We start from the raw sequence: 22022 nt of genomic DNA, 5'->3' as shown, positions 1-22022 counted from the left end.
GAATTTAGCAGCTGAATTTTTGTTTTTAATTATTTATACGTTTTTAAATTACATAATCTCAAACATAACTTGATCCAGAAAGACAATACTGAATACAAAATCTCACAAAGGAAAAAGAAAAAGAAATAATCTGTCAAAAGGCATTAATACAATTACAATATTGACCTATGATAGGAAAAGAGGGAGGAGAAGAGAAAAAACCCCATCCTCTGTTTGGAGAGCACAAGTGGGGAATAAACTAAATTTACAGGCCAACACAAGTTAGGCACAAGGCTTTTTTAGCCTTGAGGGCCCAAGTGTTGGCTCTGGGGGCTACTTTTCCCCTACAATTTCCCAGTAAATGATGTGTTAAGTTTGAGAGTAATAATTATGTTTTCTTCAACCCTAAGCAAATGAAGAGTTTTATAGAAAGCAATAAGACTCCTGTAGACTTTGTGACCCTTATGCCCCTCCTATGTGAAGCAGCTAAAGTTTAATGCTAAAAAATGCAGCATCATGCATCTGGGCTGCAAAAACCCAAGGGAGCAGTACAATACAGGAAGTAAAGTACTTCTGTGCATGAAAGAAAAGCAGATCACTTAGGGGTGATTATATCAGATGATCTAAATGTGACCAAACAGGTAGAAGAGGCAATGGCAAATGCCAGAAGGATGCATAGGAGGAGGAACAGCCAGCAGGAAAAAAGATGTGATAGTGTATAAGTTTCTGGTGAGACCCCATTTATAGTACTGTGTATGATTCTGGAGGCCATATCTACAAAAGGATTTAAACAGGATGGAGTTGATCCAGAGAGCAGCTACTAAAATGGTCAGTGGTCTTTGTCAAAGTGCATGATGACAGACTTCAAGATCTCAATATGTATACTTTCCAATTAGATACTGTTTACCGGGGAGGAGGGGTCTGAATCTTGAAATAGATTGGTGGTCATTGGTGTGAAAGTCTTCCTGGGATTGGTTAGCAGATCAAATGACTGGTTTAGAAGGCAAGTGTGGAGTTCAGGTGCCATTTTGGATAAACGGAAAAGTAGACGCTCAGGCAATTTGCTAGGTAAGAGTTGTGTGGGGTTACCTAGTTAGCAGGTATAGTGGTTAAGAAGAGAATTTTGTATTCAAGATTATTTGAGATTATTTCATTATTTTATCTTCATGAAGGACCAAGCCCTGACGCATCATGCTGAAACATGGTCCATGTTAGCAAGAGTCCTTAGAGGGTTCAGAGAATTGTTGGAAATAAGCTATGTCTAATGATTAAATTGCCAGTTCTAGGGCAGAAGTTCCTGGAAACATCCTTAGTGCAAGAAAATATTGCATCATCTAGAGGGCAGGTCCTGGCTATACTCGGAGTTGGCAAGTAACCCATTCCAGGAGGGAGACTTTTTGGCCAGTCATTGTTTTAAACTTACATCCCAAAGCAGTGTAGTATTTGTAGTCCATTATTCTATCCATTGAAATTGTTGCTGCATGTCCCATAATGTACCAGGATAAGGTTGGCAGAAATACAGGACTGGCCAAAAATATCTTAGGTCATAAGGTTTGCTGCCTGTTCAAGCACCGCTCATATGATTGATTGTCTATATCGGGGGTTCTCAACCCAGTTCTTGGGACATACTTAACCAGTCAGGTTTTCTGGGTAACCACAATGAATATGCATGAGATAAATTTGCATGCACTACCTCCATTCTGTGCAATTGTATCTCATGTATATTTATATGGGTAACCTGAAAACCTGACTGGCTAGGTGTGTCCAGAGGACTAGGTTGAGACCCCTGGTCTGTATTGTACTGGTTTGTTATTAACATGGCTTAATAAAATGTTTAATGAATTGATGATCCCCTTTTATTCTCTTTTTGAGTTTAAATTACTGTATATTCTAAGGGGCTCATTTTCAAAACAGAAAAAAGTCCAAAAAGTGGCATAAAGCAGAAAATGTTTTTGGTTTTTTTTTGCCAAAATGTCCAACTTTGCTGTTGTCAAAATCCATTCTAAGACATTTTTTTCTATGCAGTTCATATGCAGTGCATCCAATTACAAGAAGACGAGTTGGGGTGGAATTTGGGCATTACCAAAACGTGGATGTTTTCTGCTATAAAACGGCTGAAAGTTAGCTGTTTTAGTCTAGACCTATTTCAATCACGACATAGGGCCTTATTTATTAAATGTAGGCACACTAGCATTTAAGTGCATGCTAAAAGTTAGTGTGCGCTAATGGTAGAGATACCCATATATTCCTAGGGGTGTCTCTAGCATTAGCGCATGCTAAAAACACTAGTGCACCTAAATGTGCCCTAAATGACCAAATGATCATTAGAGTGATTAAGGTATCACCCTCTTTATTCCCCCAGTGGTCACTCTCACCCCCCAAAGGTGTGAAATAAACAGTGCATGCCAGCCTCTATGACAGCATCAGATGTTACAGCCAGTCCTATTAGAGCAGCAAGCAGGTACCTAGAGAAGCCTAGTGGTTGCTGCTGTGCAATGTAGAGAAGGGAATCCAGGCCCATATCCCTCTCTAACTGCTACACTTGTGGTGGAAAGTATAAGCTATCCAAAACTCACCAAAAACCTACTGTACCTACATATACGTGCCACTTGCAGCCATAAGTAGGACCGCCGAGAGACTGAATCAGGACTTGGGCAGGCCCCATCACTGCCGCTCCCCCCCCCCCCCCCCCCCCCCCCCCCCCTCCGATCACTGCTGCTGCCCTAAATACCTTGGCTGGTGGGGATCCCGAGGCCCCGCCAGCAGAAGATGTCTTCCTCCAGCTCTGACTGCCTCTCCCTGCAACTGCTTTTCCTCTCGAGGCATGCTCGCTTTCAAATCCGAGTATGCGCACTTGAGAGGAAAAGCAGCCGCTCAGCAATAGGCAGAAGAGCAGTGCTGGAGGGAGCTCCAGGTCCTCCCCAGCCTCCAAGGGGGGCCCAGCACCGGAGATTTCTCTCTCCTGCTCCTGTCGGAACGCGATGACTTGGGTCTCGTCAGGAGCAGGAGGGAGAGAGAGACCCTGGCGCCGGGCCCCTCATGGAGGCCTAGGTCCGGAGAATTTTGCCCCCCCCCCCCCTTTTTGGCAGCCCTAGCCATAAGGGCTATTACAGTAAATTTTTGGTGGGGTTTGGAGGGCTCAGCATAAAGGGGTAATGATGAGATGTGTACCTGGGAGCTTTTATGTGAAGTCCACTGCAGTACCCTCTAGGGTACCCCACTGCTCTGCTGGGATGTCTGTGTGGCCAATGTACTAAGAATGCTGCCTTCCCATACATCCCAATGGCTTGTCTTGTGTGTTTTTCCCTTGAACATTTTTTTTTTCCAAAAATGGTCCAAAAAGATAGACTCACTGAATAGAAAACATCTAGCAAATTGCCATTTTCAAATCAAAAAGATTGACATTTTTCTGGTTCAAAAATCGCTGTGTCCACCACTTGATTCTTTGGATGTTTTCAGCAAAACAGCCAAAATCGGATCAAAAATGCCCCTCCATGTAATTTAAATTCTTAATTATATTCTAATTGTTGATTTCTTTACCTGCAGTAAGAAATTTCAGTTTGTGAGGAGAAGATGTGGTAGGAGCCTTCATTAAGCTGTCTATAGTTCTCTGAGGAACATTCTGTAGATCCTGCCCTAAGTTAAACCCAGCTACAATGTGATGTAATAGAGGCTAGACTTTTCTATCACTCTTTCACAGAGAAAGAGGCCCCTTTCCAAATTGGAGAGAACTAAGGGCTTTGCATGCACCTGTATCTTTTTTTTCTACAAGGAGTCAAGGAAGGTAGGCCAGACTGCCTGGGCCCTCAGCTGCTGCAGCCCAGATGGTGCTGTATTTGATGTGGCCTACATGGCTACTCCAAGAAGTTAGCAGTTCAACCACAAGCTGGTTATGCATGAACCAGCTGCATGCAGAACAAAAGGGATAAAGGAGAAACACAGACAAAGGGAGGTCTGCAAAAGGAGCAAAGAATCAAGTTAACAGAAGAGAAAATGTACTGTGGTGGAGATATACTTTAAAATACCTAATCAACAGATGCTGCAATATAATTTTTTTTCTACACTAATTGAACAAAATGTAAAATAAGGAGGAAAAGTGCCTCAAAGGTTTCTCGTGCTCACTGGTCAATGCCTGGATAAGTTTAGCACTGACATGGACTGTCCATCATGGGCCTCAAAAAAAACTCCTAACAAATTATTTAATTTATTTTTTAAGTGCCGATTACTTCAGTGTTTAGCAGTTGCAGAAATAACATGCTATGAAGGCTAACCTTGTGTGAATGAAGAGATTTTATATAATTGGGAAAATATGTAGAAAATCAATGATGAAGAAATGAGAAGATGCCCAACTTGTGCATTCAACCCTGCAATGGACAAGGACTTGACATGCAAGTGTATCTCTTTCATACCAGTTAAGGAATTTACTTGTTTTTTTTTTCTCTATTTGCTATTTTTATACTTGCAGTCTTGAGGAGGAAGGCAAGGGAATCTAGGGATACCATATGTCTGGTTTTACCCGGACATGTTCTCTTTTTGAGGACACGGCCAGCAGCTGAATAGGTTTTGCCAGCCTGCCCGTTTATCCAGATTTGCAGGCAGATGGGTAGGTGGGCCTCAGGGCTTCCTTTCCATACCCATTCCTGCCCATGCCATGCCCACATTCAAAAAATATTAAAAAAAAAAAAAAGCACGCAATTAGTGCCATTAAGAGGCGAACTACTGAAAAATGCTTTAACACATCTTGCAATAAGACTTTTTCTCCACATTATGGGCCCTGTTTACTAAGCGCTAACTCTAGAGATACCCATAGGAATACATAGGTATCTCCTTCTGTGGGTCAGTTTGTTCTCCTTGTCTCTAGCCTCCCTGTGGCAGTAGCAACATTGGTTGACATGCCACCGTCTGGGTGTCTGCGCTGACTGCGACACTCAGGCCTTATCCTACCACACAGTCAATGGTTGGGAGCCTCCTTCGTCAATTGCATCTTCAGGACTGCTGGCCACCAATTGTTAGCATTGCTGGGAGGGGGGGACTCCTCTTTGGCAGTGTAGCAAGATTTCCCCTTTGGGATTTTCCTTTCCTTTGGGGTCCCGAACATGGTCCAGTCACGCCAAGATCATGAGGGAGGCTGCCCCCGTGTTCCGCTTGATACTGTTGTGCGGGTCTGGATGCTACAGTACCACTCAGCAGCTATCCTTCTGAACTTCTGCCGCTCTGTCACGGTTGTGGCCGTGCCCTTGTGTTCAGACCTACTGTTTCTCCGTATCTAGCTCTGTGACCTCTCCAGTCTGCCTTTTTCCCTATTGTTGTTCTTCCTGTAAGCTCCCTGCTTCTGCTTCATTTCCTGTTGTTCTTCCTGTTAGCCAAGCCTCACTTTAGTCTCCCTGCTTCTGCTTCATTTCCTATTTGTGACATCATCAGCAAGTCCTTTATAAGCACCTAGGTCTCTTAATCATAGGCTGTTAGTGGCCCAACTGTTTGGGGAGGCTAAAGGGGGTGGGGTTAGGGGTGGTGCAGAGGGTGGGGCTTACATCCATAATTGTCTGACAATACACAGACAAAAAAATAAGTAAAAGTAAAATAGTCACAATTAATACCTTATATTAAATTTAGATATTAGATATGTATAATATGTCAAAGAAAATAAGCGGTTGCTCAATGCATATATTAACCAACGTATACTATTCAAAAATGTTATCAGTTATTAAAACACTGCTATTTCCATCCATGAAAAATCCCAAAATGGAATGGTCACATTAGTGAAGTAACATCCGGCGACTAGACTTCGCATCATAGTTGTCAATGATCTGCTCAGGGTCCAACAAGATCACTTTCAATGTTCAGTAAACATAAAGCTGTCAGTCTTTCTTGACCCATTGTGGATCTCAGCCAGTTTCACACACATCTCATATGAAGGCAAAATACTGAACTGGAAAGTTACCTCAAGAAGTCAGACTCAGCATGCAGCAGTACTAGAAAAATTAAAACTTAAATGCAAAATATCACAGATGCACATTTCCAAAAGCTGGCATATTCTGAATAAAATACTTTTTTCTACCTTTGTTGTCTGAGCATTTAGTTTTTCTATTCGCTTTGGTCCCAGTGTCTTCTGTTTTATGCAGTGTCTTCTTTCCATTTGATATTTTTTCTCTCATCATGTCCACCATCCTCCTGTGTCCTTATGAGTCCTGTCTACCATCTGTAGCCCTGTCCCTATCCTTAAGTGTTCCGATATAGCTCTTAAGTTCAGCAGCTTCCCATCCATCCATATCCAGCATTTCTCCTCATTCCCCTCCATCCATGTGCATCTACTTCCCTCTCCTCCAACCATGTCCAACATTTCTCCTCTCTCCCTTCCCCTCCATCCGTGTGCATCTCCTTCCTTTGTCTTTCCTTCCTCCATCCCTGTACAACATTTTTCCTCTCTTCCCTGCCCTCCACTCCATCCATGTCCAGATTTCTCCTCTCTTCCATCCCCTCCATCCATGTGCATCTCCTTCCTGTCTTACCTCCCCTCCATCCATCCATCGATCCATATCCAGCACCTTCCCTCTTTCTCTCCTACCCTTCCATCCAGTGCCATCCCTCTTTCTCTCTCTATCCTTCCACCCATTACCCTCTCCCAATCCTTCCGTCCATTGTCTCTCTCTCCTTCCGTCCATTGTCTCCTTCTATCTCACCTTCCTTCTAGACAGTTCTCTCTCAACCCTTTTCCATTCAGCATGTCCTCTCTCTCCCCATCCTTCCAGTGTCTTTCTTCTTTCCCTCTCTACCCTTCCATCCAGCATCTTCCCTCATTCTGCCTCCTCCTTCCAGCATTTCCCTCTTTTTCCCTCCTTTCATTCAGCATTTCTCCATCTGACAGCTAGGGTCTCCCCAGTTTCTCCCCAGCAGCTTCTCTCTCTCTCCTGCCCATGTCCCCTCTTTCTCTCCCCATCTTTCCACTCATCTCTCTCTGTACCCCTCTTCTATCCAGCATCTTCTCTCTGGCTCTTTTCCATGTCCCCTCTTTCTCTCCCCATCTCTCTCTGACTCTCCCCTGCTCTTTTCCATGGCCCCTCTTTCTCTCCCCATCTCTCTGACTCTCCCCTGCTCTTTTCCATGTTCCTGGCTCTCCCCTGCTCTTTTCCATTGCCCCTCTTTCTCTCCCCATCTCTCTCTGGCTCTCCCCTGTTCTTTTCCACTCTTGCTCTCTCCTCCAGCATCCTCACTTCCTTACTGTTTCCAGCCATGTTCTCTCCCTCCGGGCCTCTCTACAACAGCGCTGACACAAGAACAAAAAGAAGCGTGAGGCCCTAGCAGCCTTCAGGCATGCGCTGTCGGCTCTGCCGGTCCTCTGCCCCTGGAACGGCAGAGCGGACAGAGCATACCTGAAGGCTGCTGTGGCCCACGCTTCTTTTTGTTCTTATGCTGGCTGTGGAGAGAAGCGGTGGCAGCAGTTCAGTGCGGTGCTTGTTCCTGCCGCCGCTCAACAGAAGTGGCGGCGGCGGCAGCAGAATTCAGCGGGACTCGAGTCAGGGCTACATTTGGAGGAGGAGGCAGGCGGGGAAGGTTACAGCTGAGCTGGGGAGGCTTAGCCTCCCTAAGCCTCTTATACAGGGCGCCTATGCTCTTAATCTTGTGTTACCTGCTTGGCTTGGTTCCTGAGAGGCTTGCTCCTGAAGATCTGTGCTGTGTTTCTCTGAGTCTTGTGTTTCAATACTTTCCTTTGTTTCTGTGAGTTTGCTTTTGAATCCTGTTTCCTGAAAGCCTGGCTGTAGAGCCACACCCTGCCTTTGGTGTCTGTATCTGTTTGATTCTACTCTTGGCTCCTGCTTTTAGTGTAGCCCTGCTTTTGACTTTCTATAGTTAAGCTCTGTGTTTAAGCCAACCTCTGTATTTCCTGCTCTGTTTCCTGTGTGTGTGGTTCTTGTCTATTTATTCTAAGTCTGTAGAAGCCAGCATCATACCTGATTACTTCACTGCTATCCTGCTGTGGGTGCTAGTAAGCACATTGCTTCTATGTTTGTTTGTTTGTCTTCCCTTAGTCTGCTTAATCCTTTGCCTGCCATGTTTGCTTCCTGGCTCTTGAGCTCTGTTTCTGCCAAATTCTGTTCCTGTGTGTGTTTGAGCCATGTTCTGCTCCTGCTCTATGTTTGAGCTAGTTCTGTCCCAGTTCTCTGCTAAGCCAAGCCCCTTTCAGTATCCTGTTCCAGCCAAGCTTGTTCCAGAATCCGGTTCCATCCAAACTTGTTCCAGAATCCTGAATCCTGTTCCAGCCCAGCCTGTTAGAGAATCCTGAATCCTGTTCCAGCCCAGCCTGTTCGAGAATCCTGTTCAAGAATCCTGAATCCTGTCCCTGCCTTGTTTATTGTTTTGCTTCTGTTTATTCTTGTTGCCTAGCTCCTACCCTGTCTTGCCTGTCTAGTTGTGTTTTGTCTTGTCTTTTTCAGTCTAGTCCTGTCTGGACCCAGTTCTTGCCTTGTCCTTTTCTGGACCCAGTTTTAATCTACTTCCGTGTTTTGCCTTGTCTTGCATTTCTGGGTCCCAGTTCCAAGTCTTGCCTTGTCCTGTCTGGGTTCCAGTTCTGGCCCTTTGCCTTCTTTTCCTTGCCTCGTCTGGATCTGGTTCTTGTGTTGTCCATTGTGTTTAGTTACCTCCTTGTCCTGCCTTGTTGAGTCTGTTAGTTTATCCTAGTCCAGTCTGTTCTGATTCCTGCCTGTGCCAGCCCAGGTGATTTGTCTGCCAAAGCTCCAGCTTTGGTCCAAGGGCTTACCATTCCTGACAGTTGTGACACTCTCGCAGGGTCACATTAGGTAGGTCCACAAGTTTGTGTTGCTATCACTGATTTGATACCAGAGTTTGTATGTTGAGTAATAATGTGAAACATTCTGCTTCTGCTCTGTATCTCTCGTTGAGAGGGTTTTATTGGTTGTTCTGGGAATACCCATGTGAATGAATAATTACATACAATTGACTTCTCTGTGAGTACTTGTGCTCCTCACCCTAGGCCTTGGAGATGTGCAACTAGGTCCTGGCAGCCACCAGCACCAGAAGGCGCAACCTTGGTGGAACGAACTAGACATTTTTCTGTGTGTGTGGTTTGACTCCTCCATTAGGTTGTTCAACTTTGGTTTTATATGTATTTTCATGATTTTGTAATAAAACTTAATTGCTTGGCTCCTGTCAGTTTGCTGTTTTCTGTCACACCCAACTACCCTACTCCCTGATTGTAGCTCTGAGGAGGGAGGAAGCAGGATTCCGGTGGGCTGGGAGCACCATCTCACATCTCGCCTCAGGTTCTACTACTACTATTAAACATTTCTATAGCGCTACTAGACTTATGCAGCGCTGTACAAATCAATATGAAAAAGACAGTCCCTGCTCAACAGAGCTTACAATCTAAATTGGACAGACAAACAGACAGCTAGGGGTGTGGAAATTGCAGTGGTAGGGTGATAAGTGAGGGTGTTGAGTAAGAGAGTCATGGTTAGGAGTCAAAAGCAGTAGCAAAGAGGTGGGCTTTAAGCCTAGACTTGAAGACAGCCAGAGACTGAGCCTGACGTACTGGCTCAGGGAGTCTATTCCAGGCATAGGGAGCAGCGAGATAGAAGGAACGGAGCCGGGAGTTAGCAGTGGGGGAGAAGGGGGACGACAGGAGACATTTACCCAGCGAATGGTAGCAGATTGGCTTGAGCCACCCCTGCGCAGAGTGATGTAGTTCTTGAAGAGTGCTGCCCTGTGCTTTTAGCAGTGAACCTTTATACAAGTTCTTATCAGAAGTGGCCTTCAAATCATATCATCATAACAGATGATTGGTCTGTGCTCTATTGTTACAGTTATGGTAAACCACAAGTATGTCTTTGATATAATTTTGGATAGTCCCCCAGATCTGGGGCTCCAAGCAGTCTGGGGCTGAATAAGCAATTGTCCTTGCCCAAGGTTATTGTATGCCTCCGTATTGAGCCAGATGTTTCACTGGATTGACAGTGCCGGGGTTATGACCAGGAGTCTATCATAGATACTATGAACTCCAATGTTATGTTATTTATGTTATGCTATGCAACGTAGGCTGAAGTCTTTCAGTCACAGAGTAAGGTGCAGTCAGATGACATCATAAACCAGTAAGTAGGTTGAAAGAAGTTAGTCTGTGATACACTGGATATGTTATGGCAGGGGGGCATTTGCCTCCTACAATATCATTAGGCCTTTGTCCAGCCTTGTTATGTACTAGCATATCTGAAAGTTTTGGTTCTCTTTTAGTTCTTTCAGCCAGAGGCTGACCAAATTTGATTTCAGTTTTGTTTTCAGAGCCAAAACTGGCCAAAATTCGAAATCACCCTTGTTTCAGTTATGGCTGAAAATGCCAGTGTATTTTCGGCTAAAACTTTTGGCCAAAAATACCAGTGTGTTTTTTCAGCTGAAACTGGAACTCCCCCAACTAAAAGTAGATCCCAATCCACCTCACCCCCCAACCAAAAGCAGGCTCCACTCCAACTCTACACCACCTCTCACCCAACCAAGAGCAGATCACACTCCTGACTCTCCCCCTCCGGGGCCTACCTTTCAACCCCTGGTTGTCTAGTGACTTCATTGATGCATGAGCAATCTCCCACTTGCTCCTGCCCATGCTAACTCTGCGATCAAAATGGTTGCTGTGACTTCCCATGGCAGCCATGTTGACTACGTAGCCAATATGAGCAGGAGTGACTGAGAAATCGCTCCTGCCCCAATGAGGCCATTAGACCACCAGGGTTTGAAAGGTAGGCTTGGGGAGTCTTCGGGTGAGGGCCCATTTTGGTTTGGAGGGAGCAGTGAAGTGGGGTTAGAGTGGGCCTGCTTTTATTCGGGGGGGGGGGGGGGTACAAAGTGGGACCTCCTTTTGTTCAGGGAAGGTGTGCTGGTACCATTTTCAGTTTCAGATTTGACTGATAAAACAAGGTGAATTTTGGCCCCAGATTTGATTTCAGCCAAACCAAAAAAATGCAATTTTGGTCACCCTCTACTTTCAGCTATAGCCCCCAACGAAGGAAATTTAGATCACTGTGGTAGTTGTCCTTGGAAGAGCATGAGGATGAAATGTGAAATAAAATAAAATGCCTGCTTCATTCATAGTATCAGTGTGGTGTGCCAGTACAGGTGCAGTGAGCCTCTTGGCCCTAGTTTTCCTCTAGAAACTGGGTCAGTTGTCAGCTGTTCTGGCTCAATAGAAAATCTGTTGCCTTAAGCAATAAAATAACTTTCTGTGGTTCACATAATAAGGGGGAAAAAAACACTGATTATTTAACCCACAATGCATGCATATGTTTGTAGGCCAAGAAAATAAGTAAAAATGTAGGATGTTTTCTGCATTTGAAGCACTGAAACATAAATGAGGAGTGTAGATGTACAAAGACTGCAATGCCCATCTCTATCCGGTTTCTACATGATCCCTGGCGTTTCCTTCAGTTCTCTGCAGCTAAGGATCCCTGTGCTTATTCCAAGTTTTCTTGATTTTTAATCTTTTTTTTTTTCTTCATCAGCTTCATTGGAAAGGTATTATTTGCATCAGTCATTCTTTCTGTGAAGAAATATTTCTTTTCTAGAAGAATATTCTCACAAATGACAGGATTAAGAGTTCGAAATTGTGATTGCGTAGTATGCATGCAGTGCATTCCCTCTCAAAACTGGAAATGTGTACTCCAAAGATGCCAGACAGGATGAGATAAATGTATGAAGAAACCCAATGAGGATGAGAGGTAGAAAAGTGGAGACCAAAAGAATGAAAGATAAGGAAGATGGACAGAAGAGAAATGAGGAAGGAGATTACCCTGAGTGGACAGACAGGCTGGCAAACGAACAAGTGGAAGAGAAAGTTCCAAGACCCTGCCAGAAGTCCAATATCTTAAAAAAAGAGTTTATTCTCCATTAAAAGTCACATACACTATCCAGACCCAACACGGTGAGTGTTTCGGCAGTATACCTTCTTCAGAGGTCACGACTCATCATGTATATATATATTAAAAGCAATATGGAGATAATCCACAATGGCATCCGATAGCAAACAAATAGCAGCAACAGCAGCAGCATTGTGTGTCTGTCTCACTTGAATACTATGAGCAATTCTAGTCACTACATCTCAAAAAAAGATATAGCAGAATTGGAAAAGGTACAGAGTAGGGTGACAACAATGATGAGCTGGGGTAACTTCCCAATGAAGAAAGGCTAAAGCAGCTAGGGATCTTCAGCTTTTGGGAAGCTTGCCAGGTGCCCTTGGCCTGGATGGGCGCTGTCGTGGACAAGATGCTGGGCTCGATGGACCCTTGGTCTTTTCCCAGTATGGCATTACTTACGTATGTACTTATAGCTTGGAGAAGAGACAGCTGAGGGGAGATATGATAGAGGTCATAAGAATAGCCATATTGGGTCAGAGCAATGGTCCATTTACCCCAGTATCCTGCTTCTAACAGTGGCCAATCCAGGTCACACAAGTACCTGGCAGAAATCCAATTACTAGTAACATTCCATGCTACCAATCCCAGCACAAGTAGTGGATTCTCCCATGTCTATCTCAATAACAGACTATGGACTTTTCTTCCATGAACTTGTCTACCTCTTTTTTTAAACCCAGATATGCTAACCGTTGTTACCACATGCTCCGGCAGTCAGTTCCAGAGCTTAACTATTTTTTGAGTGACAACATATTTCCTCCTATTTGTTTTATAAAGTATTTCCATGTAACTTCATTGAGTGTCCTCTGGTCTTTGTGCTTTTTGAAAGATTAAAAAATTGATCAACTTATACCCGTTCTGCACCACTCAGAATTTTATCATATCTCCCCTCAACCATCTCTTTTGCAAGCTGAAGAGCCCTAACCTCTTCAGCCTTTCCTCATATGGAATGAGTTCCATCCCTTTTATCGTTTTGGTAGCTCTTCTTTGAATCTTTTCTAATTCTGCTATATCTTTTCAGAGATATGGTGATATAGAGGCATTATAATATTCTTGGTCTTATTTTGCATCCCTTTTATAATAATTCCTAGCAACCTGTTTGCTTTTTTGGCTGCCGCCGCACAGTAAGCGGAACATTTCAGTGTATTGTCTACAATGACACCTAGATCTTTTTCTTGAGTGCTGACTCCAAAGGTGAACCCTAGCATCAGGTAACTATGATTCGGATTATTCTTCCCAATGTGCATCACTTTGCATTTGTCCACATTAAATGTCATCTAGCGTTTAGATGCCCAATCTTCCAGTTTCCTAATATCTTCCTGCAATTATTCACAATCCGCATGTGTTTTTGCAACTCTGTAGTTTTGTGTCATCTGCAAATTAATCACCTCACTCATAGTTCTGTTTTCCAGATCATTTATAAATATGTTAAATAGCACCGGTCTCAGTACAGATCCCTGTGGCACTCCACCCTTCTCCATTGAGAGAAATGACCATTTAATCCTACCCTGTTTTCTGTCCAATAACCAATTCCTAATCCACTGAAGGACATTGCCTCCTATCCCATGACTTTTTAATTTTCTCAAAAGTCTCTCATGCGGAACTTTGTCAAAAGCTTTCTGAAAATCTAGACTTACTACATGAACCAGCTCAACTTTATTCACATGTTTATTTACGCCTTCAAAGAAATGAAGCAAATTGGTGAGGCAAGACTTCCTTTGGCTCAATCCATGATAACTCTGTCCCATTAAACCACGTTTGTCTATGTGTTCCATAATTTTATTCTTTATAATAGTTTCCACTATTTTCCCTGGCAGTGAAGTCAGGCTTACCGGTCTGTAATTTCCTGGATCACCCCTGGAACCCTTTTTAAAAATTGGCGTTACATTGGCCACCCTCCAATCTTCAGGTACTATGGATGATTTTGATGACAGGTTACAGATCACAAACAACAGATCAGCAATTTCTTGTTTGAGTTCTTTCAGTACCCTGGGCTGTATGCACCCAGTCCAGGTGATTTATCATACTTTAACTTGTCAATTTGGCTCAGTACACCTTCCAGGTTCACCAAGATTGTTCAGTTCCTCCACATCATCACCCTTGAAAACCATTTCTGGTACACGCAGATCTCCTATTTCTTCTTCTGTAAAGACCAAAGCAAAGAATTAATTCAGTCTCTCCACTATGGCCTTGTCCTCCCTGTATGCCCCTTTTGCTGCTTCATGATCTACGGTCCCACAGATATCCTCACATGCTTTTCTGCTTCTGATGTAAAATATTGGGTGGAGTGGAACAGGTAGAGGTAAATCACTTGTTTACTCTTTCCAAAAATACTAGGACTAGAGGGCACACAATGAAGCTACTAAATAATACATTTTAAACCAGAGAAAATATTTCTTCATTCAATGTGTAATTAAATTCTGGAATTTGTTGCCAGAAAATGGTGTAAAAGCAGTTAGCTTAGCAGGGTTTTAAAAAGGTTTGGATTCTTTACCAAAAGAAAAGTCCATAAGTCATTATTAAGATGGACTTTGGAAAATCCACTGCTTATTTCTAGGATAAGCAGCATAAAAAGTTTTACTGTTCTGGGATCTTGCCAGGTACTTGTGACCTGGATCGGCTACTGTTGGAAACAGGATACTGGACTTGATGGACCTTTGGTCTGACCCAGTATGGCAACACTTATGATACTTTGAAATGTTAGAAACCTAAAAAATAAAATGGGAGAGTTAGAGTATGTCACTAAATGAAAAGGTAGATATAATATGGATTCAGCCAAGGGAATTCTCCCATCACCAATTTCTACATTTTTTGAAGGCATGAATGTCATGCCCCTCACCTCGTTTTCGGCGGCTCCTTCCGGCGGAGCGGGGCTCCCTACCATCAATCGGCTTAGTGCTGAGCAACCGACGTCCTCGAACAATGCTGCCATTTTTCCCCTCTGGCTCTTCATCCTTCAGTCTTGGGCACCCCTGTTGAGTGATGCCTGACTCTGCCCCGGGATCTCTGGCCTGCCTTCTCTGCTGTGCTGGGGATTGGCCACCCCGTGGTCGAGTTCCTGGTCTCCTCCCTCTCTCTGCCTTCCTAACCCGTGGGCTGTCTCTTTTTTCTTGTGCTCCTCTCCAATTGGTGACTTGATTGCACCTCTTGTTCTTCTCTGCCCTATGGCAGCTCTCCCTCTCTACTGGTTCCTGCTGACGTCAGAAGTCAGCCCTATTTCTGCTGAGCTTTCCCTCTGCCTCATTGCTTCGGCTTCAACTTCGGTAACTCTCTTCCTAGTTTTGCTTTTGTATTTTCTCTGCTTGCCTGGTTACCGGTTCTATGTCTGTTCCTGGACTTTTCTTTGCCTGCTGCTGCCAGTTTAACCTCAGCTTGTACCTGGACTTCTCTTTGCCTACTGCCTGCCTATTTGACCTTAGCTTGTACCTAGACTTCTCTTTGCCTGCTGCCTGCCAGTTTGATTTCAGTTTGTACCGGGACTTCTCTTTGCCTACTGCCTGCTTGTTTGACCCTAGCCTGTACCTGGACCACTCTGCCTGCTGCCTGCCAGTTTGACCCTAGCTACTTCCTGGATAACTCATTGCCTGCTACCTGCCTGTCAGACCTTATCTTGGCACCCTTTCTCTCCAGCCTCTGCTCTCTGAAGTCTTGCCGGCTGCCCGCACCTAGGGGCTCAACTTCTGGGGAATGGCGGTCATTGCAGGTGAAGCCTCAGGGTTGCCTGACCATCGAGTCAGAACTGGGTCCTCCACTATTTCTGGACTCATCAGCATTCTACTTGGTACAAGAACTCATGAGTCTGACAATGAATAAACATGTGGATAAAGGGGAGCAGGTTAATGTAGTGTATCTAGACTTTCAGAAAGTGTTTGACTAAGTCCCTTGAAAGAGACTCCTGAGAAAATTAAAAAGCCTTATTAGGAACTGGTTAAAAGATAGAAAACAAAGTAGGTTAAATGGCCAATTCTCTCAATGGAGGAAGGTGAATAATGGAGTGCCAAAGGATCTGTACTGAGACCAGCACTTTTTAATTGATTGGGTGAAATTGCAGGAGGACCTTGGGAGGCTGGAAGACTGGGCACACAAATGGAAGATAAAATTTGATGTGGACTAGTGTAAAGTGAAGCACATTAGGAAGAATAACCCAAATTATAGCTATATGATGCTAGGTTCCATATTAGGAGTCCCCACTGAGGAAAAGGATTTAGGGGTTGTCATGGACAAAATGTTGAAATCTTATACTCTGTGTTTGGCAGTGGCCAAAAAAAGCAAACAGAATGGAATTATTAGGAAAGAAATAGAGAATGAAACAGAGAATATCATAATGCCACTATATCACTCCATGATGAGACTACATTTTGAGCATTGTGTACAATTCTGGTCACTGCATCTCAAAAAAAGATGTGGTAGAACTGAAAAAGGTACAAAGAGGGGCAACCAAAATGGTTAAGGGAATAGAATGGCTCTCCCATGGGAAACAACTAAAGAGGTTAGTGCTCTTCAGCTTGGAGAAGAGACAGCTGAGGAGAGATATGATAGAGGTCTATAAAATACTTAAAGGAGTGGAACAGGTAAACATGAATCAATTGTTTAATCTATCAAAAAGTAGAATGACAAGGGGAAACTCCATGAAGTTAAGTAGCAGGACATTTAAAACAAATAGGAGAAATACTTTTTCACTGAATGCATAGTTAAGCTCTGGAGCTCATTGCTGGAACAAGTGGTAAAAGCAGTTATAAAGCTGAGCTTAAAAAAGGTTTGGACAAATTCCTGGAGGACAAGTCTATAAACTGTCATTAAAGTAGACCTGGGGAAAGCCACTGCTTATCCATGGAATCTTGCAACCTTTTGGAACTCTTTCAAGCACTTGTGACCTGGACTGGCCACTGCTGGTAACAGGATAATACTAGGCTAGACAGATCTTTGGTCTGACCCAGTACTACAAGGCTTATGCTTAACAGTAGCCAAAGCAGCTTCATTTAATAATAGAAGCAGATATTAATGTTTGATAGATAAAAGAATCTGTGGCTCCAAAAATAGAGAAGAATCTACCATAACCCCAGAAGTTTTGAAAAAGTAAAAAAAAAAAGGAAAAGAAAACCGATCAAGAGTTACCCACCCAATGAATTTATCCTTCTCACTAAGATAAATTCCCACCCACAGGAGCTCTGGTTTTTTTTCCGGATTTAATTTCATTGTATGCATTTTAAACCAACTTTTACTAAACATGCATTTAGATTTTTAATGCAATAACAGGATTCTTACCTAAGTCAACCAACAGCTGAATATCAACTGCAAATAAATAAAATGGTAATAGTAAACTCTGAAAAACCTGCCCAAAGGAATGCATGTAAACATTAAAAATAAAAATGAGAGGGGAGATAAAATAAAACACCTGAGAGCCACCTATGGCTAGTGGAATGAGCTCATGCTTCTTACTTCAGCCCTCTAGTACCTGTCAAGAAGAAACATTTTTAATGATCTCAATATGTATATTTTGGAAGAAAGGCGGGAGAGCGGAGATATGATAGAGACATTTAAATACCTATATGTCATAAATGCACAGGAGGTGAGTCTCTATCAATTGAAATGAAGTTCTGGAATGAGGGGACATAGGATGAAGGTGAAGTAACCTGAAGAAATACTTCTTCATGGGAAGGGTGCTTCATTCATGGAACAGCCTCTCTGTGGAAGTGGCAGAGATGAAAACAGTATCAAGAGAGCTCGGGACAAGTACATAGGATCTCTAAGTACATAGGGCTAGTAGAGGGTATGGATGGGCAGACTGGATAGGCCATATGGTCTTTATCTGCCGGGCAGACTGGATAGGCCATATGGTCTTTATCTGCCTACATTTTTCTCTGTTTCTATTTAAATATCTCCTCTTGCCAGATCATACAATTTATTAAGATGCAGGGATTGGTCTAAAAGGTCAATAGCATCTGTCAAATCTTAATAGTATTAATATTAGTATTATCTCTTTTATCAGCAAGAAGGCAAAATGTAGTTTGTGAGGGCCAGGAGTCAGATGCTATTCCCATGATTTGTGAATTGCCACAAGGATTCGTCTAATCTCCCTTACTTTCTAATCTCTGTGCCCAGTGGTTCAGATAATAGGGAGTTTAGGATTATCTTGTCATTTGCTGACAATATCCAGGTTTGGACCCTGGCAGCAGCAGACCAACAAGTCATTGTTAGTAATAAATAATTGTTAGCAGGAACTGTCGAGATGGTTTAAAACAGTTGAATTGAAGCTTAACCTGGATAAATCCTACTGTATGTGGTTAAGTGGGAAACAGAACATCCTTACTGTGCTGCCATCCATTGAGGGTTTCCGTCTGGTTGAGAATGAGGTGATAAGAAATCTAGGTGCTTTACTGGACAAGGGATTGTCTGAATGATCAGATAATGATGGTTGTAAAGGCTTCCTTAGCAAGCTCTTGAAACATACAGATCATAACGATATGACTGTATTGGTCCATGCCTTCATTAGATCAAAGATGGATTATTGGTTATTGTAGCTTGTAAATTATCTGCTGAAGAGACTTCAATTGGTTCAGACCACAGCTGCTCAAGTTTTAATACATATGAAGTCCACTGATCATATTGTGCCCGTAGTGGCGGAATTCAGGTCTAATTTAAGATTCTTTGCCTAGTGTTCTGTGCATTGTTTCTGGACGGTCTGTTATATCTTCAGGAATTACTCTAGGTGTATGAACCTCCTAGGTGGCTGCATTCATCACAGCAGTTTCTGCTTTCAGGCCCTGATAATGTGTGATTACACACACGCATGTGGTAAGGGGCCCTGAATCAGAGAATCCCCTGCTCCTAGACTTGCAATTTGAGAAATGTTATATTACATTTTTAAAAGCTAAAGGCTTGTTTTTTCACAAGATTTTTGGATTTGAGACTTAGAGTATTGCTGTAATACATGAACTGAGAAGTGATTGAGAGGAGGATGGGGTTTTAAAGTAAATGGGGTAGTAAGGACACCAATCTATATTTGTTTTATATTCTGTTTGTTACATGCCTCAGGCTTTTTTTTTTTCAGCTGAGGCATGCTATCAAATCTAGTAATGTAAAGCAAGAAGTGAGGAATTACATTTATGCAAAAAGAGAGAAAAAGTCCTCTGTCAAGCCCAACTGTAGCTTCTCAACACTAAAACCTTCAAAAAACCCTAATTGAAAGTCATCAAAGCAACTATTTGTTTCCTAAAATTCCTCCAGCTGAGCCATGGCCAATTTTTCAAGAAGTTTTCCCAATAAGGGTAGATTAGATACTGGTCTATCAAAAGGCAAAATAGATTATTTCAATAGATGGTATAAAATAGACAAGGAGCACACCCTCAGCTAAGGAAACATACACTACAGAGGTAATTTCATAATCCATTTCCCACGTGTAAAGCATATTTTATGTGTAGAAAGTAGCTTGTATAAAATTGTGCTTTTCTGAAAGAATCATTCACATTTCAATTAACTTAGAAGAATATTGCTTATCTTAAAAACTCATCCTCCCATTCATAATTCTAGAATGAACTACCGAGTCCGACATGGCACATTTTACTTCCTCGGGGACTCCTGTTCCAAACCAACCAAAGACACGAGGAGGGGCATAATCGAATGTCGCTGGCGATCTATTTTGGCGGCGGCACTACAGCTGGCCGGAACCATATTATCGAAAAAGATGGCCAGCCATCTTTTTTTTCGATAATATGGTTTAGCCCGGCCAAATGCCAGAGTTTGCCGGGGTTGAGATGGCCGGTTTTGTTTTTCAGCGATAATGGAAAAAAATGCCGGCCATCTCAAACCCGGCGACATCCAAGGCATTTGGTCGTGGGAGGAGCTAGCATTTGTAGTGCACTGGTCCCCCTCACATGCCAGGACACCAACTGGGCACCCTAGGGGTCAGGGCGGTGGACTTCAGAAAAAGCTCCCACATGCATATCTCCCTTGCTTTGGGTGCTGAGCTCCCCAACCCCCCCCCCCCCAAACCCACTACCCACACATGTACAACACTGCCGTAGCTCTTAGGGGTGAAGGGGGCAACTACATGTAGGTACAGTGGGTTTTGGAGGGCTCCCATTACCAGCACACTGTCTTTCTTCTATGTTTGTGCAGCGCTGCGTACGCCTTGTAGCGCTATAGACATGCTAAATAGTAGTAGTACAGGTAGGGGGGTGGGCATGGGTCCGCCTGCCTTAAGTGCACTGCAGTACCCACTAAAAGTGCTCCAGGGACCTGCATACACGCAGGCCTCTAGGACTTGTTGCTGCTGTATAACCTTGGCACACCAGTTGACACCTGAAGACTAATCTCTTTGAAAAAGTCCTTTATTTGAATAAGCACATTTACTCACAGATAACTGCAGATCAGAGGTTGTGCCCCACTGGCAAAGAGTCTCCCTGGTACTAAGATTAGCAGTAGGTCAGAGCTGGCAGAACGGTGTACAATGCCCACTTTCAGCAACATTCAAGGTAATAACTAAGGTCTCTAACGTGGGTAACACATGAAAGGGATGTAAAACTGGCTTACAAAATGGCCACTACCTCATGGACTACCGGAAACAAAACAGGGCACACTCTGACCCAGATAGCAGGGGGAAAAGCATCATGGGAGTAGAGCCCACTACCCTACACCCACCACAATGTATTGCTGATGTGACTCTGTAGCATGATATAAGTTTAATTCTCAGAGTTATTGGTTTTGCTGGATCAGATCCAAATCATATAAAATATACAGCTGCAAAGACTTTACTTCCCCCCTCTCCTCTGGAAAACTACTAGCCTGGGTGGTTACCTAAGCCCATCAACACCTATCCAAAGAATCAATCACAGAGGCTAAAGCAACAAAAGACAGTGAAACTCCACCTATTACTCAGACTCAGAAGCCCATCTATCAGACAAAAGAAGCTCAATCACCCTCAGACAATGGACCAGCAGATGTTCCTTTCAAAAGACAGGTATCTCAGAGACTGCAGTAACAAAAGACTACACCTCCACCTATTTTCAGACAAAGACTAAGCCCATCTAAGCTCAATCACTCTCAGACAATGGACTAGCAGATGTCCAGGCAGGAAGTCTTGTGATGTCATTGAGCATGTGACCTGTTGCCATGCTCCATCTCAAAGCCAGATGCCCAGAATTCAGCTACACAGGAGCTTTCTAATTGGACCAAGGGCAACCACCTGATGATAAATGCCCAGTTCAGACACTTTAAAAGCAGGGGCTCTTTCTTTAGAAAGTTAGTTCTTCCTGTTCCTGATGCTCATGCTCCTGTCCTAGTCGCTGCTGCCTTGAAGTGATTAAATCTAAAAGCAAGCTAGAATCTCCTGGAATCCTGACTTCTCAAGCTGGACATCACATCCACCTAAAAGAAACTGCTTCAAGCTCACCAGACAGCAAATCTACAAAGAAACTTCCTGTTCCAGCAAGGATTCCTGCATCACTCCATAGCAGCCTCCATCAATGTGAGTTATCCAGCTTAATTTACAATCAAACCTGTTATTTTGTAGCACACTTCCATTGGTAAAAGATCCTCTCTAAAGCTGCCTCTCTATTGTAAACTTATTACCTTGACTGTACTAGAAATAAACATTTTCTTTTAAAGTTAACTATCTGGCCTTTATATTGGGAAAAGCACATGTTCTCACATGTGCAAGCTCCAAATGCTCTAAGCACATGTTACCTTTTAAAGTTACACTGATAGCACATGGTCGCTTGTTAAACTTAGTGCCATGCTTTGAGCACATGTTCCAAAACGTACAGTGCAGGTTAATGTAATTAATTCAAAGTTAGTGTATTTACTTCCCCTTTTCCTTACCTTATAGGTAATTGGGGAATAATAAAACAGAATAGAATCAAAATATAAATACAGCACATGTTGCGACCACATGCTCTGAGCGATCCCCTCTATTCTTAAACATCATTTTGGAACTGTAACATTTCCTATAACAACTCTGCAGTGCACCTAACAGAAAAGGTGTCACACTCACCCGAGAGCCACATCACAACCAGGGAAAGGCTGTCAAAGGATAGAACACATTCTGCTGTCATGGAGGTGGGTACGGCATTTGAGGCTGGCATAGAGGCTGGCAAAATATGTTTATAATTGTGTTTTTTTTAGTGTGGGAGGGGG

Source organism: Microcaecilia unicolor, chromosome 1, assembly GCF_901765095.1.
Source record: "Microcaecilia unicolor chromosome 1, aMicUni1.1, whole genome shotgun sequence".
Taxonomy (NCBI): domain Eukaryota; kingdom Metazoa; phylum Chordata; class Amphibia; order Gymnophiona; family Siphonopidae; genus Microcaecilia; species Microcaecilia unicolor.
This window is presented reverse-complemented; position numbering follows the sequence as displayed.